Source organism: Python bivittatus, unplaced genomic scaffold (assembly GCF_059951505.1).
Source record: "Python bivittatus isolate LINGU-HERP-01145 unplaced genomic scaffold, Pbiv_v1 ctg000090_np1212, whole genome shotgun sequence".
In the NCBI taxonomy this organism is placed as follows: domain Eukaryota; kingdom Metazoa; phylum Chordata; class Lepidosauria; order Squamata; family Pythonidae; genus Python; species Python bivittatus.
The window spans coordinates 6,185,148-6,192,830 of record NW_028277046.1 but is presented as its reverse complement, the minus strand read 5'-3'; positions in this window follow the sequence as shown (position 1 = coordinate 6,192,830).

Genomic DNA, 7,683 nt, shown 5'->3' with positions numbered 1-7,683 from the left:
ATCGGAGCCCGGAGGGGAGCAGATACCCTCCAGAAAAGCAGGCTGTGAAACCCACCCCTGCTCAGGTGAACGTCGGGCCTGCAAACACGCCCAGCCACCAACCCCTCACGCGGTGCATTTGACGCAGCTCTTCTGAAACCGTGCCCGATCCTTCCCCGCCCAGAAACCCTTTTCTCAGTTTTTCAACCTCCCAGTCTCTCCTGTTGGTCTCCCATCCGAAACCCAACCAGGTCCAACCCTGGCCTACAAGGTCAGCTCGGAACTGCCACCCAGACCCTCCCATGTGGAAGGAAGGGACAATCGCCTGAACCCCCATCACAGGACTATCGGGGGGAAATGGACGCTCTGGGGTCAATGCTCTCAGGATGAGCTCTCCCTCCCACCTACTCACCCCACGATGGGAGCCGATCCTCCACTGGAGGCAGGAAGACGCTGCTGGGAGAGGCTTATGGGAAATTCCAAGTGGGAAAATGGGGCTAAAGCAAGCTCTGATGCTCCCCTTTCCTCACAGATGGCACCCAAGGTAACAATGTGCGGCTTGGCGAGAGAGGTCCAGCTGGACCACTGGCTGCCCACCAGGAACCCAGGCCAGCTGGGCTTGGCAGCCTCAGGGGGGAAAGATTTGTTCAGCAGGAGGGTTTGGATAAATATTTGTTTGCGGAGGGCAGGTGCCCGGGAGGGGAGAAGGGGCCGAAAGGCCCCCGTCCAGCTGGGGAGCCTAAGGTGAGAGGAGGAATGTGGCGGTCAGGTAAGAGAGGTGCTTTCCCCAGGTTGCCTAATCTGAGCCACGAAGCGGCCGTGCCAACCCAAGTACCGAGCCAGCTGCCCGGAGAGAGGCCGGTGCCCCTTCCAAAACCAAGCTCTGCATTCCAGGGTCACTCTGGAGGGCTGGCGGAGCAGAGACACAGGAAGCCTCTGTGAGGTGGACGTCCTCCCCCAGCCACGAGTCAAGGCTGCCCGGGCACTAAGAATAGCAACCCAGGACAGCAGACGGGGAAGCGCCCGGAAAAACACTCTTGCAGGCTTGCCTCTCCACCGAGCCAAGCACAAGCTCTCTTCCGACGCCAGCCGCAGCGCGTGGCGCGGGCACCCCGGGCCCTGGCGCTTGGGACAGCACGGGCTACTTTTATCCCGGCAACCTTAATTAGGAAGCACTGATTTGGGTTCCAGGAGCTAAACCTGTCAGAGGGCGCAAAAATAGAGGCCGGCCACGGGCGGTTTTCTTTCTTCCCCTCGTATTCAGGTAAACAGCCCCAAACGGGTGCTCACCAGACCGTTGACCGGGCATAAAACACACAGGGGGAACTGGGGGAGGGAGGGGAGGGCTGGGGGGGCCAGGAGCTGAACCAAAGTCAGACCTACCTTGGGTTGAATTGAATGACCAATGCAGGCTCTCTGAACGCTGACCCCTGGGAGGTCACTGGGCCTTCCCGTCATCTTCTGCAACAATTCACAATGCTGGAGTTTAGTGCAAGGCCTTTCCCAGAAATACCACCGTTCTAAAAAGAAAACTAAACAAAACCCCAAACCACTTGGCCACTGACTGTATGGAACCAGTTTCCAACCAAGAGTGGGTGGGGTTCTCCCACAGGGACCAAAACCCTCCCAAAGCTGGACCAGATTAATCCCCCAGATCTCCAGGAAAGGTCTTGGCCACCGGACCCACGGCGTTTCCGCCTTGCGAGCAGATGCCCGTAACAACATCGTACCAGCTGCCTCTTTTCTTACAGCACCTTTGAATCCCACTCCCAGACCTCAGAAGAAAAATACTATGCGTTGAAACTATTTCTCTGGCCCTTTTACAGCCCGACGTGGTCACTGGCTTCACTTTGATCTCTCTGGAACGGCTGCTATCTGTGGGGCAGACAGAGGGTGCCTTGAAATATCTGTTTATTGGTTCACACCTTGCACATCGTTAACCTGTGGAATTTCCTGCCCCAAGATGGTCATGCGTGGAGATGGCTTTCCACGTGGGTTGGCTGAATTCGGGCAGCAGAATTCTCCCAAGAACCAGCTGGCCAGAGTTAACAAGGGGGCATTGTGCTTCGGGGGTCCCTGCCCCCTGAAAACCAGGGTGGGGAGTCAGATCCTGCGTAGGCCAGGCTGGAGAGGAGGACACAGACTCAGCGGGTCCTTGGCCCGAGGCAGGGGGTGATCCTGGGTTTATGTTTTTCGCTTGCACCGAATCCTAAAGCGCCAACACTGAGATTCACACAAATCCAGAATAAAGCAGCAGCTAGCCGTTCCTTGGCACATCTACGGGTGGGCTCCTCACCTCCCAGAAAACAGCTATTAGATCAACACCTGGTAGATTAAAGGGAAAAGCGCTTAATCTAATCCGGCAGCCGCCAGCAGAGCAGGGGGGCGTCGCGGGACGTTCATCGCTCAACGCCCAAAATGCGAAATCCCATCTTAGACCGGGGGCTGGCAGGGGCCGCCGCACAGGGTGGTCGCTGGCTGGAAGTCTCCTTGCATCACATACCACAAACCCTGTCGCCAAAAAAGAAAAAGCAAAGAAAAATGATAATGGTAGGAACAAATTGTTTACGGCTCGGATGACTAAAAAGTTCTCCTTGTTCTGCGGGGAAGCAGAGAGGGCCCTGATGCTCAGCTCTGTTTCTCTCCAACGGTTTTCCCAGGGCGGGCTGGAAGACGCAGGCCGCTGGCAGCACCCCCCCCCCCGCTTTGTCTGAGATTTGTTTCCACCAACTTTGAACGGATCAAGTTCAAATGGGAATTTGGCCGGAGCACGTGGAGAGGCAATTTGCCCCCAGCACAATTGCCTTTTGTCCCCCCACCCCCTGCTTTTTCCGCCAGCTTTTATCCGATAATAGCAGCATCCTTGGCGTGGGAAATGGCCCCCGCAAGGCAGCCTCCGGGCCATGAAGACCTCATGCTGCCGAGGCGAGGACGCGATTCCAGATGTTCCTTCTGCCTATCTTGACTTGCCCCACCTAACACGGGGCTCCTTCCGTTATTTATGAACTGGAATCAGCAGAGATTGTGAAGGCCCCTCGCGCCCAAGAGCGATGGGGGAGAGCGAGCAGAGGGGCCAAACGCCTATCTGGAAAGACCCAGAGAGACTCCGAGGTCACCTTGGCCGGTCCCCAAAAAGAATCCTCCATCCTGCCCATCCTTGCTACTCCTCGGTTGCCCCTGTCCCAAAGGTGGCATCACGTTGGAGGAGGATGCCTGCAGCTGGAGCGCTCTCTATCAAGAACTGCCCGGCCCGCCGCGGCTGGCCAACAGCCGGGCGTTGTCGAATGGGGGAATCAGACAACCAGAAGCGTTGTCTGCGTGAATGACTTTGGCCAGGTGGTAAGTGTGCTCTTGCGTGAGTAAATAATGGCTTCTTTGGGAATCTCACTGTGGAAGTTCCCCATTAAGGACTGGGAACAAGGAAAACAGGAGCCGCTCTCTCTGAGGGGCAGGGATGCACCCGGGCAGCCAGGAAGCTAAGTGGGGCCCGCCTTGCTGGCCACGTAGGAGACCTCAGGGAGAGCTCGCTGATGGGGTGAGGAGGGCGGAAGGGGTCAGCCTCTGCCTCCACAAGGAGAGACAAGGTGGTGGGACCATGCCAAAGTTCACTGGCACAGCTCTTGGCGTGCCTGCAAGGCCACCAACACCCCCAATGGGGCCTGGCCACGTATGACCTCTCGTCCTAAGATGACCTGTGATATCACCCCAGCTGGAAAAGCCGAGCAGCCAAGGATCTGGACGCAGCTCATTCTTATTTCATATTTCTGCAGAAACCAAGTCTGGAAAAGTTTCACGACTCCTACACACTCTGAAGGATCCCAGACCTGTGAAAAGGCCTTTCAGCTGGAGCTGACCTTCAAATAGGTATCCTTAATAAAGCCACCTTATTGGGGAAGTTCTGTTTCCAAACATAGCAAGAATAATAGCAATGTTTTAAAAACGTGGATGAGAGGAAACGGGACAGCCCTTTCTTTATAAAGAAGCAACTGTATCAAAGCCACATTAAAAAAAAAAATCAAGTATGCTTTGCAATTAAATAAAGGCCCCGGCAGGAAATGAATGCTTTTCCCCTAAATGTGTCCTATATTAAGGACACAAGGGGTCAAAACGTCACGAGAAGTGGCACCCTGTCACAAAAACCCACAGCGGGCTTCCGAGCCTCTGGTGCCCAGGTGGTGGGCAAATCCATTCCCTACCCAGTCGCTCGATGCATGCAAGTTCAGCCTCCAACATGCTGCCCCCCCCCGCCAAACGGTAGAGCCGGGAAGACATTCGGGAAAAAGGGGTTGGGGGAGCCAGCTTACACGAGCCCTAATGCAACACTCCGTAATTCTGCACCTGATCGGCCCAGCTGCAAGCGGACTACGCTTCTCGGCTGTCACGAGGAGCCGCCAGCAAGCGGTAGGAGGGGCCCTCGGGGCCCTGGAGTCCGGCCCTGCTCCGGGCTCAGCGCAGGAATCCAAATGGAAGTATTCCCAACCATTCCCAATTCCCACGCAGATGTTTAAGCTGTTGTCACAGGCCCACTTGGTGAAGCCAAGCCAGGATACTTCCAACACATTTCATGCAGGTGGACCACAGTCTGTCCTAGCCCCAAAACACGCACACCACGCGGTGGCGAAATCCTTATACCGATGGGATTTCATCAGCGCAGGAGGGAAGGGGAGTTTCAATTCATTGGCATCCTTTCCTCACTCAGGATCAGACTCGCCCTGTTCTCTGCGTAAGGTTAACAGACCCTAAATTCCTTGTTTCCAAAGCTAAACACATCTAGGCCACAACGCTGCACTGGAAGACTGTGTGTTTCTGAGCAATATTAGTGTCTTTAGCACAATGGCCAGTCTTCTTTTGCACAAACTTCTGCGGAACACGCATAATTAGAGCAAAACCCACAACCAAACTGGGTTTATGTGTCATAGCAGGCTATGTTTCATTTTGACCTAATGCTTTGTGAGTACCCAGCCATTATGCCCCATTCAATGAACCAAGCTTCAAATAAGCCATGCCTTATCATGGCATCTGAACTGAGACACAAAAAATATTCATTTCAATTTCCTTCCTTCCTTCCTTCCTTCCTTCCTTCCTTCCTTCCTTCCTTCCTTCCTTCCTTCCTTCCTTCCTTTCTCTGTCTCTCTCTCTCTCTCTCCTTCCTTCCTTTTCTTTTCTTTCTTTTCTTTCTTCACAACTGAAATTAAGTGAATGCCAGAAAGAGAGGGATGTAGAGACACGTTGGATCAATCCGAGAGCATCATCACAGGACAGAAGGTTAGGAATTGGATGGGAGTCCATGCAGAAATTCAGTTAAAAAGACGAGGCAGCAAGGAAAAGATGAAGAATATGGAAAGAACCAGGGTACATTCCTGCATACATAAACACTGAACCAAATGTCTACATTTTACATTTTCTTTCAAGACCAGAAAAAAAAACCTTTTCAAAGCTGTTAGTCAACATCCAGTAAATTTGCATTAGTCCATGGCAGCACTGCAAGAATTTGCAAGAATTAACTTAGGAACCAAAGGGGAGGTCTGGGAGACAACAATTTGAAATTACTGTGTCGATGTTTTGGAAAAACTGGCAACCTTTTAAAACTTTATCTTTGAGCATCAAAGAGAAACTCGGCAATGGCCTGGATCAAAGGGGTTGGCATCAGCTTTGTAGACCTGACTGGGGGGCTGCAGCTCCAGGGTCCCTGAGTCGCCGCCTAGCTTGGGCAGAGGGCCAGAGGCCCATCTTCCACAGCCCGGGAGAGACCCGCAAGATTGGACTGGATGCGAAGAGGTTAATTCTCCACAGGAGTCTCTCCTTTTTACCCCTCACCCTGTTGGAATTTTTGCTTCCGGAGATAAACAATTGTGGTTAGAAGCAAATGCAGTTTCCACATTCTCGCTGTACCCCAAATGCGGTTTTCTGCTGCTTGTGTTCCCCTTTGTTTTGCCTTACACCGATGGAAGGAATGTCCAGCAGACATCACTACGCTGAGCAAACGTCAAGGGAGCAAGGCGGAAATGCCGCCAAGGCCAGCGCAACCTTGATGAATGAGCAAGCGCCACTGTTTGCGCGAGGCCTGAGGCTGTCGTGGAGTCTGGAACGTGCCTCGCGTCCCACTGATAGGGCTGTGGAAGATGGGCCTCTGGCCCTCTGCCCAAGCTAGGCGGCGACTCAGGCACCCTGGAGCTGCAGCCCCGCAGTCAGGTCTACAAAGCTGATGCCAACCCCTTTGATCCAGGCCGTTGCCAAGTTTCTCTTTGATGCCCAAAGATAAAGTTTTAAAAGGTTGCCGGGAAAAGACTGGGGTGCCAGCAGCCCCAGAAAGCAGAGAAAGGCTTTCCGGCTGCTGGATTTCTATCCCCTCCTCAGCCCAGGGAGATTAGATCATTCTGGCAGCATCTCCGCGCCATGGGACTCTACTTACTAAACCCCCAGGCCTAATGGTTTCCTCATTTCTGGCTTCGCCCCAGGCTCTGTAAACCGTGGTCCCGGTTGCGCAAACCCAGCCACAGCCTGGCCTGCTGTGGGAAGACAGTTAAGAGGGTGTGAGCGGGACAGTCCTTTCCCAGGGCCAGCCCACCTTTGCCTCTGCTTCAAACCAGCCGCCCTTTAGCGTGAAACAGCTTTACAGGGACAGCTTTCGGCCTTAGGCAGTTTTGATGGATTGCTGTGCTCAGGAGACCCCGCAGGGGGAGAGTCCCCTTAGTCCAGGCTACCCAGAAACCAAGGAGTCGGGAGCGGCGGTGCCGGCCGGCCAATATGATGAAGCGGCTCCAGCTTCTGGGAGCTCCTTCAGGGGCTGGGGCGCTTCAAACCGACGCAATTTCTTAAACCGAGGCAGGATCATTTCCCGCTCCTCGCAGCCGATGATACGAGCTGCAACCGGCAAAGCTTTTGGCAACGCGTCTGCCTCTTCCTAAGATTTGCCAGCCACCAAAGGTGCCCGGGCGAGCCCCGGTTTTTGTTCGCCGGGCGGCGGCGGCGGCCCATTCGGGAAAGTCCTCCGAAGGCTCCCACCCGGGCCCTGCGCGGCGCAGACGGCCCTCAAGAGCGGCGAGGGGCTGCGGGGCGCTCGGAGGGACGGGTGGCTCCCCCAAGGCCCACGACCTCCTCTCCCGGCCAGAAACGGCCCTCCACGCCCCCGGGGACCCTCAGCTGAGGGAAGGACGACGAAGCCGCCCTCAGTGGGAAAACAGACCTCGGCGGCGGCTCCGCGCCCAGAGCCCGGAGCCCGGAGCGAGGAAGGAGCCGGCGGCGCCCGCGCGCCTGAGGCGAAGGTCGGGCCGCCGGGCGCCCAGCGCAGCCCCCCGCCGGCTTCACGCGGCTCGGGGAGGACGTTGCAGGCGCCCGCGCCCCCCACGCGCCGCAGGACCCGGCGGGCGCCCACCGGCAGGCCACCCCCGGGGCGCCCCTCGCCTCACCTCGCCTCGCCTCGCCTCGGCGCCGCTCGCCCCCCGGCCCCTCCGCCCCCCGCGCGCGCCAGGCCCGGGCGGGAGCCGCGGGTCGGCCGCGGGATTGGCGGGGGGAGCGAGCCCCCGCCCACCCCGGAGCCAATGGCGGCGCTCGGAACAGCTGGCCGGGCAGCCTCTCGGAGCAGCGGCGCGCGTCCCGGCTGCTCCGAAGCGCCCGGCTGTGCCTTCGTTGTCCTCGCCTCCGAGATCCGGGCCGGATTTCCTTTTCCCTTCCCGGCGAAAGCTCACCCGATCCCGCGCAGGC